Consider the following 10,567-nt stretch of genomic DNA (forward strand, 5'->3'; position numbering starts at 1 on the left):
CAGAGGACAGATAAGCATCAGTCTGCACAGCTGCAGGTAAGAAACAGGCAAATTAGTCCCGAAAGCCACATCAAGAGTGCAAATAAAGTGATGACACCACTGAACCAGCTTGGAATAGAAGCACACTAGCACTGGCCGTCACGCATAAAAGTTTGAATAAATTAGTGGTCATGTGCCTATACGGCACATTTAGGATTGTTTGATTGTCAATTGCTCTGCAATTAGCTGTGAGCTATGACTCTAAAACAAGCAAGATGAAAAGGAAGTCTGAGTGAAAACAAACAGCTTTGTTAGCGATAGAAGGGTCTTAAGAGATGCTATCAGATATATTCAAAGTTTCCCCCTCACACAAACACTTACATAGAAACTCTCCAACGACCCCACCCCACCCACCTAGCCTAACTGCCTACCGATCCCCCCACATCCCTGACACACTCCCATGCAGACACAACCTCCTGCTCCTGGATCCTGGTGTACTGTTTATTTATCCCAGTGGAAGGACACCTGCTTCTACTGGTGCTTATTTGTGTTTGCATTGAGGACATGGGATAGTAGAATAAGGGAGGGATGTGAGGATGTGTGTGTGTGCGTGTGTGTGTGGTGCTTTGTGTGTCTGAGAGGGGAGGCTGGGAACATGTGGCTGCACTGTTGATGGTAGCTGCTGCTTGATGCTGACTCGACAGAGCACATATAGGGAAAACACACCAAAGACAGAAGAATGTGGATCAAAGCACAGGTTCAGACATGAGAAAAGACTTGCTGAATCACTTTTGGGATGTAGAAGACACATTTCATCTGAACAACAGTGTAAAAGAACAAGCTTAAAAATGTGTTGTTAAGAACTGCTGAAAGCTTTAAAGTGAACCGAATGTCTTTAAAACTTATTTTAGTCTTAATTTCGGGATGTCCAAATGAGCCTTTCCCACTTTACAATTCTCCTTTGATGCATCTTTTTGTCCCTCAGAGCACCTGAAGGACAGTCAAAGGGGACTTTCTATAGCTTAATGCTTTGATTCAGAGCTGTTTGGTTTGTTTTTCTTTCTATCCAGACTTTTGAAAGTCCCTCTTTGTTTGAAAAAGAGATCTATGTCCACTCCACCAAAAAGCATCTCATACAACTTAAAGTTAATCACCTTCAAATAATGAGATTTAAATCAAATTTAACATTCCTGTGAGGACTTTAAGAAATCTGTTTGGTGACATTTCTGCAGTTATTTAAATTATCAATAGGTCTCTGTTTTCAGTGTGGTCCAGACAGAAAGGTGTGGGCTTAGTCACTACGTAGTTCGATTCTTTTACTACATGACAACATCTGATGATGTGAGCCGAGTAGGTAATACATGGCAAAAAACTTTCATGAATGGTGCATTTATTTTCTTATGTTTACAACAAGAGCAGGAGTAACAAATCCTGTCCTCCCGCCTCCAAATAAAGCAGAACTTATTCTTGAAAAACATCTGATGTCTTCAGTTTTTTGCTTCAGATGAAGTGTAAACCTCCAAGTGATGCATATTTCCATTCAAAATTGTTCAGCCACCCCTCGTGTCTTTGTATTTTGCTTCCAAGGACCCAAACTTTTTGTAATTTTTATGTAGTGGGCTTGAGCATACTTGGACATACCTGACCATTTTCAGAGAAGTGTTTTTTTTTGTTTGTTGAGTCACTTAACACTGACCTATAGGTCATTCAAGCATAAAAAGACACCTAACCTAAGGGATGAACCAGTGTTGTGTCGACACATAACAGAGAATTTAGCAAAGAAGCAATTTTGAATTATATCTTCAGACGCTTTGTTACTAGCAGCCTGTCTCACAATTTGTTTCATTTTCTTTAGTTGAATTTCCAGTTAAACTGGCATAAAATTGTATTTTTCCATCAACAAGGTGATTCCTAAACAGCTTCAAACTTGTGTATCCTGAAAAAAATTGAAGAAACTGGACAAGCAGGGAAGGTAGGCCTAAAAATTATCTACAGCAGATGAACAGTATCTGAAAGTCCTTAAGAAATATTAAAAAACAAAACAAAAACAAAGACCTGACGCAGGACCTGAAGGCCTCAACAGTAATGTTCTCAGTGAAAGGGTGGCTGCCAAGAAGTCATTCTTAAGAAAGGGAAACAGGGAGAGGCTGAGGTATGTCAAATTACACAAGAACTGGACTGAAAATAAGCGCCTTATGGAGTGAGTTTGACACTATTGGTTCAAATTGTCATCAGTATGAACGGTCAGCAGAGAGGCTGTAGAGCAGCGGTCCCCAACCTTTTTTGCGCCACGGACCGGTTTATGCCCCACAATATTTTCATGGACCGGCCTTTAAGGTGTCGCGGATAAATACAACAAAATAAAACTAGTACCAGTACCGAAAAAAAGAAGATTTATTCATAACACACGTGAAAAGACCCAGGAAAACCGAGTTAACGATAAAAACGATAACAAAATAACGCTGAAAACCGATAAAAACCCTGAAAACCATACATTTCACACCTGAGCCTCTACTCTCGCGGCCCGGTACCAAATGACTCACGGACCGGTACCGGTCCGAGGCCCGGGGGTTGGGGACTGCTGCTGTAGAGGATTGTCTACAGCCATCTGTAAAACACTGTGGAAGCTCTTTATTGGTTTGGGCCTCATTTCAGCCAGTGGTGTTGTGGATCTTGTAAAAACCGATGGAATTATAAACACAGAAAGGTATAGCCATATTTCAATTTGATTGGTAATGGCTTCATTTTGCAGCATGACAATGATCCAGGACTCAGAGTTATTGATGCATTTGAAGTAAAAAACTGAAGACATCAGATGTTTTTCAGGAATAATTTCTGCTTTTTTGGAGCCGAGAGGACAGGATTTGTTACTCCTACTCTTGTCGTAAACATAAGAAAATAAATGACAAGGAAGGGATTAAAAAGCAGCCAACAGCTGGACAAGAGCTTTTGAACATCCTTCAGGAAGCCTGGAAAACTATTCCTGAACACTGCTTAAAGACATGAGAAGAAAACTTGCCTAAGAGAGTTCAGGCTGTGTTAAAGAATAAAAGTGGTCGCACCAAATACAGACAGTCAAACTCTCTTAGAATTGAACAAACTCTGTTTTTATTTTGTGTGTACTGTATTTCCATGTATGTTAGCACATGTTTAACTGAATCACTATGTCTATTTCCAGTTTTCCTAACAACATCAAACTGTAATGACTGTAGTGCATCTATCTCTGTTTGTATGTTCCCTATCGCTTCTTAGGCAAGTGGAACACTCTTGATGAGATTTTGCATAAACACTGCCTAGGGCACCGTGAGCGCCAACATCTGTACGGCACATACAAATATTTTATAAAGAGCCCACGATTGTATATATTTGTGCACTTCACAGCTCAACTGAGCAGCGAATGAAATGTAATACTGAAAACATTTTTTAAGAGTATGATTCGGGTGACCAGGTGTCTCCTTGTCTCACGTTTAGAGAAAATGTCCCAGATTTTAACCCTGGTCAGCTCACATTGACTCTCATATAGAAATGTGTAGTTCATAAAGAAATGTGCCCGTCTATGGATGCAGCTCTGAAAGTGAATACAAAAGTGTACAAAGGCTTCAGCATCAGAACAATTGTATTAAAAAGACAATATAAATGTCCTGGATAGAAGTTTTATCACAATCCCAGACTCAGACTACCTCCCTGCATTAGTCTCATATTGGTCAACACAAGCACACTCTTTGCACTACATGTAGCTTCTTAGAGTCTCGTCACCCAAATAACCGCAATCATGACTTTGCGTCTCATAATTATGACTTCTTATGAAATACTGGGGAAGAATTTCAAATTTCTCCTATTTGGAAGGGCACAAAAACTGAGCACTATCTTTGAACAGAAATATTTTTATTGTCCTCACATGGGCACAGGGGGCTTATTTTACACTTATTAAGCAGAATGAAGTAGAAATTGCAGGAAAGCCAAAAAGGAATGTCGCCATACCAGGATAGGGGCTCAGGATGTGAAGTTCTAACGGCTTAGATATCATATTTATGGCTTTGTGTCCCATAAAATATAGTACAATCCCATATTAATGAATTTTAGTGTCTTGATGATCTAATGACATTTTCTCATAATTATGAGTTTATATTCATGTGCCTAAAAATGAAGAAGTATAGTGCCCTAATTTTGACTGGCTTTCTTATTTTGATTACAAACTGTTTGAGTTAATTTTATTTATTTATTTTTTAATAACTTTTTGCAGAAAAGAGCTTCCATAGAACCCACACCCAGGCCAGTCTCCTTGTAGTTGTTCAACAGCCTGAGGCAAAGTGATGATGTCATGAGTGTTTGGGAGAGACAGAAACATAGAAAGAGTAGAAAAAAAAGACAGACGGCCTAAATGCACCTTTAGTTTATTTTTTGGTGCAGTTTTCCAACAGTTTCCAACGACTTCAACTTGTCAGCACGCTCGTATCACCTGCCTGACAATGTGCCCACCATTCACCAACCACTTTTTCCATCTTCCTCCCCTGTCATGCCTCTCATCTTCGTAGTCGGTTGGTGTTTAACGCTATCCTAGCACACTCCAGGCACATAACTGGGATGGAAATCAGATGCAAATCCTTACCCCGTTTGTCCAGCATGTGAGTACTTGTCTGAGCAGGCGGCATTTCTAACTGTAGTGAGGTCCTACGGTAGAGGGTGTTATTATTGGTTAAACAGGTGGGCGACCCTTTGCGAACAATGAAACAGTGTTGTAATGTGTCTGAAGATCATTATCATTTTTGCTGGCTAAATGTTAACGGACGTATGCGTACACAGAGCTTTTCAGCACGGAAAGTGATGCGAGCCGCGTAAATCTATTTACACGTATTAAACTGGCGACAGATTAGTTTGACCTACAAATGTTATATTGACATTGTGGGATGATCACCATGCCTATAAAACTGCAATCAGTCATTATTCAATGAGTTCTTAATTTAGGACCTTTAAGTGAAGGACAGTTGGAGAGTCTGATGGAAACAGCGCAGTAATCTTTTATGCTGAGGTCGGGGTTAGATGGTATCACGATGTTTCCCACTGATTACAGTAAAAACAGCCATGAGGACTGAGGGCACAGGAGACCCGCATGCTGCTTCACGGCAACTAAAACACTTGCACTAATACTAAAAACACACACACACACACAGAAAGAGGGAAAGGAGCCGGTGTTTTTTCCAGGTGTTATGGGATTCTGGGATTCTTGATGATGTGTTTGTGTCTGTGTTTTGCTTCACAACACTGCGGATGTTTTAGCCCCGAGCTGCAGATATTAATGACCATTTTGACCTGTTGAAGAGACCCTTTTTCTTAATAACATCTGAATGCAGAGCACTTCACTGAGCTATACTTGTCATGAGAGGAGTTTGATCAATATGCATATATTATATACATATAAACACATATATATATATATATATAAAGATCTCTGTGATATACACATACATTATGTACAGCTGTTACAGGCCTCAATCAGATCCCTTCACTTTTGCCAACTTTATTGCCCTTTAACTTTGATTTTATCAGACTAATCTGAGTAATCCAAAGTAACAAAAATATTTGTTAAAAAATCATAAGGACACTTCATGTAATCCGTTTATAGAAGCTCTGTTATCAGCAGTTGCAGCTTTGAGTGTGTTTGTCTTTACAAGATTTGCACGCATGGATTTGGAGAGATTATCTCTTTTTTTTTCTTTTCCAGATCATCTCAGTTTCTCTCAGAGTGACTGAAAATAGCACAGTGACATCTTCAGGAATTTGGATAAATTTGTCTGTTTAAGGTTCCTCCAGTGTGTAGTGGTTAGTGTAGTCACTTGGCAAGTGAAAGGTTGCTGGTTTGATTCCAGCCAGCGAGACAAAAATCATTTTTTTTGGCATGAAACTGCTAAATCAAACATGTGGAGCTGTACAGTTTGTCTGAAGTCCAAAGACCTCCTGGGTTGTCAGAGGTGAACCATCTCCCATATCTCACAGCGCTGAGTTTCCTAAAAAACGAACTGTATATAACTGCATTTAATCCTGTGCTGAAAAGCAATGCAATAACACAAGCCTACTACCACCACAGTCATCAGATCACATGATCAGAGATCCCTGCTGCTCTCAGTCTTTTTATTAATGTTTCACAAACTCAGAGATAGCTGCTTTAAATAATTACTAAACAATAAAAACTGAAGCCAAATCCTAATTTTTATCCATCTAAAATTGCATTTACAACATTATGAAGCATCCAGATATAAGATTCAAGATTCTTTATTGTCATTATAAAGAAATATACAATGAAATTAAGTTGACCACACTTAATGAATATATAAAAATAAGAATAAAAAATAAGTTATGCTATAAATAGAAATAATAACAGTTAATTTAATTCATGGATACACAGCACACATCACAATCTCCCAGTGTTTCCATCATGCAATACATTCATTGACCCTGTATGTATTGATAAAAAAGTCCATTATTGTACATTTAAAGTCCCTCAAAGTGCACACTGTGATTTACTCCTGTACATGTATGTTTTGTATATGGGGGACTGTGGTGCTCACTGTCCACGAAAGGTACCCAAGAATTTAAATGTCAACAATTTCTCCATCTTCTCCCCATTGATGCAGTTAGGTCAGTACATATTTGGGCTATTTTTATCATTTTGGTTCTGCTCATTACCACAATGAATAAAAGAATATGAATGAATTTTAAATGAAACAACTCAGATGCAGTTGAACATTCAGACTTTCAGCTTTAATTCAGTGGGCTGAACAAAAAGGTTGCATAAAAATGTGAGCAACTAAAGCATTTTTAACACAAGCCTTTTATTTCAGGGCCTCAAAAGTAATTGGACAAATTAATTAACTGACAATAAAATATTCATTTATAATGCTTGGTTGCAAATCCTTTGCTGGCAATGACAACCTGAAGTCTTGAACTCATGGATGTCACCAGATGCTGGGTTTCCTCCTTTTTAATGCTTTGCCTTTACTGCAGCAGATTTCAGTTGCTGTTTGTTTGTGGGCCTTTCTGTTTGAAGTTCAGCAAGTGAAATGCATGTTCAGTTGGGTTAAGATTTGGTGACTGACTCAGCCATTGGAGAATATTCCACTTCTTTGCTTTAATAAACTTCTTTGTTGCTTTGGCTGTATGTTTTTGGTCATTGTCCATCGGTCTTATGAAACACATCCCAATCAATGAGTAGACAGTATGTCTCTGAACACCTCAGAATTCATTTGGCTGCTTCTGTCCAGAGTCACATCATCAATAAACATTTGTGTCTCAGTGCCACTGGCAGCCATGCATGCCCAAACCATCACACTGCCTCCGCCCTGTTTAACAGATGATGTCGTATGCATTGGATCGCGAGCTGTTCCACGCCTTCTCCATATTTTCCATCCTTCTGGATTGTTTTTCAGGACCTGCTCTTTTAGAGGTTGTTTTTTTTTTTTTTTTTTAGCAAAGTCTAATCTAGGCTTTCTATACTTGAAGCTTATGAGTGACTTTCACCTTGCGGGTGAGCCCTCTGTATTTACTTTCATGCAGTCTTCTCTTTATGGTAGATTTGGTAGACCCCTGCAGAGGGTTGTTCATGGTGTTTCTCTTCACCATGGAAATGATTCTGTGATCATCCACCGCTGTTGTCTTCTGTGGACGTCCAGGTCTTTTTGATTTGCTGAGTTCCCCAGTGATTTTTCTTTTCCTTCTTAGGATGTACCAAACTGTAGATTTTGCCACTCCTTCTATTGCAGCATTTTCTCAGCTGGGTTTTTTATGTTTTCGCAACTTAAGAGTGTCTTGTTTCACCTGAATCAAGAATCCTTTGACTGCATGTTGTCTTTTAAGAGAAAAATCTTTCAAATGCAAGCACCACACCTCAAATAAACCCCAGGCCTTTTAGCTGCCTAATTGACAATGACATAATGAAGGAATTGCCGACACCTGCCCATGAAATAACCTTTGAGTTAATTGTCCAATTACTTTTCGGTTCCTTTAAAAACTGGGTGGCACATATTAAGTATCTGAAACTCATAAACCCTTCATCCAGTTTCAATATGGAAACCCTCAAATGAAAGCTGAGAGTCTACACATTATATCCATGTCCATTATATAACTATAATTGGAATATGTTTCAATGGACAGGTTAAAAAACCAAAACTTGTTCAGTGTCCAAATATATATGGACCTAACTGTATATATTGGTGCATGGACATCCAGCTTCCCCCTAAAGTCAATAATAATTAATTTTGCCTTTTTGAAGTATAAGATTGTTGACAGAACACCGCTCTGTGAAACCTCTGTATCTTCTCTCTATATGCAGACTCTTCACTTTTGGTGGAGAGCGCCACCACGGTTGTGTCATCTACATATCAAACTATGGTGTTGTATCTTTTGCTGCTGCTAGAAGGAATAAACAGATTGTCACAATACCGTGAAATAAACCTTAGGCTTAAACTAAAGTGTTGCAATACAGTGGAAATTATGAGACTTACATAATGAGATTTTTCATGATAGAGTGAAAATATTTTCTGGGATATTAAAGAAGAATTGTTGTGCAAGACAGCTGCACAGCTCAAGAGTCAAACGTCCGTCAGCTCAATTAACAGGCTTTATCTATAAAATATGAGGAACAATGACAGGTGTCAAGGTGAGGTGATAATCTGTGAACAGCTGCAAAATCAGTAGCATCAACAGTATCTGCTGTCTGCAGCCTCTGCTTCCATTTCCTTTTGATGCTTGTTTATCCCATAAAAAGTGACAACTTGCAACAGTTTTGTATTCACTGTAGTGTAAGGCCTTTATAAACAGCCGATTACAGGTAACGTTGGCTGTTTGAGGAATGCTGGTAAACAGAAGTCGCAGCATTCCTGTGTGATCCGAACCTCGGCAGCGTGCTGCTTTAACAACATGTACAGGAAATGTTCCCAACTCCACTTAAAACATATACAGACACGTATTCCATGACCAGAGCAGGCGTTACTCTTGAGATAAGATGAAATCTTAAAATTCACCCACTGAAAAGATAAAGAAATCACTTTTCAGTTTAGTGTTTTCAGATAATATCTGTTCAAAACTGCTTTTTTCTCTGTTGTCAGGCTTTGCACTTTTTGAGAACATTTTTAGTTAAGAGGTGAGTTCGATTATCATTTTCTGCTGATCTAAAATCCTGATCAGATAAGCTCCCAGTGAAAATGTCTTGATCTTATCTTGAAGGTTAGGTGCAAATTTTTTTGTCTCAGTTTGTCCAGCTGGATGTGAATCTGTCTTATTATGTCAAATTTAAAACATGAGGTTCAGTCCAACCAAACAAAGTCTTTTTTGTTCGTCTTGATAACACTTTAACCTTACTCATCGCAGTCTTGTGACTTACAGGTGCCTACAGAAACGCACAAACAACAATGCGAGGATTATTTTGCTCTATGGGGAAGACGTGCATAGATGGGACTGGCCTGTTGACTTCAGTGAAGGCGGTTATTGTTGAAGAAAGCGTGAGAGACTGCCAAACAAGCTCTGCCACTTGTCACCTAGTTCAACCTCCCATTCTGCCCAGTCCAGTTTTGTTTCTGCTGTGATTGATTTTACTTCACCTGCACAAGCAGCAATCACGGCCAGTGACTTTCCTTTTTTTTTAAAAAAAAAAAATCAGAGTACATTTAAATATGAACGAAATGCAGATTCTTTTTGTATTGTAACTGGTCAAGACGGCGCTAATTTCAGGCTAATAAAGGTAGCAAATGTGTCAGTCACAAGCCAGTGTGCTTCTTTTCCACTTTCTCTTATGGCTATCATTTATTTTGTGTACCTTTTCAGCAACTGGCCCTCCAAGTGCACACCATGAACTGACTGAATACTGAGTTAATGTCCCTGCTATGAAACCACTCACATGATCTCAAGTGAAGGCTCAACAACTGGGTAAAAGGGGCCGAATGTGTACAGAACACACGCATATCAAACATAATGCAAAAATGCAGTTATTATGAATAACACACATACAGTTAGCTGCAACTACACTGAATAGTTTGAGCATTGCTAAAGTCGACTGACTTGTAAAAAAGAGATGTGGCACTAAATGCAGGGCGTCTTAATACTGAGCTGAGCCAAAAGACCTGGCTCACTGAAAAATGCCAGTATTCCCATCTAATCTCATCTGTCTTCATTATATCAGTGTAGTATATCTTTATAGGCTGCCACAAATAACAAGTAATTTAAGATGTCAAAATGTTCTAAAGTGCTTCTAATTTGCACTTCTTTGTCTTTCGTCCTTCCTTTTGTCTTCAGAACTGCTTTTTGATCCAGATTAACATGTTAGAACCACACAGCGGCTGCAGATTTGTCAGCTATGCAAATCTCCAGATCCACCACATCCCAAAGGAGCTCTATTGGTTTGAGACTGTTCATTATCTCGTTGGAAGCGATCATCAGATGGGTACATTGTGGTCAAAAAAGGCTGGACGTGATCATCAACAATGCCTACGTGGGTTGTGCCATTTAAATGCTGCTAAATTGATATTAAGGGGCACAAAGTGTGCCAAGAAAATATCTCCTACACCAGCAGCAGCCTGAACCGCTGGTATAAGGCAGG

Source organism: Perissodus microlepis, chromosome 19 (genome assembly GCF_051167445.1).
Source record: "Perissodus microlepis isolate ML-2025 ecotype Zambia chromosome 19, ASM5116744v1, whole genome shotgun sequence".
Taxonomy (NCBI): Eukaryota; Metazoa; Chordata; class Actinopteri; order Cichliformes; family Cichlidae; genus Perissodus; species Perissodus microlepis.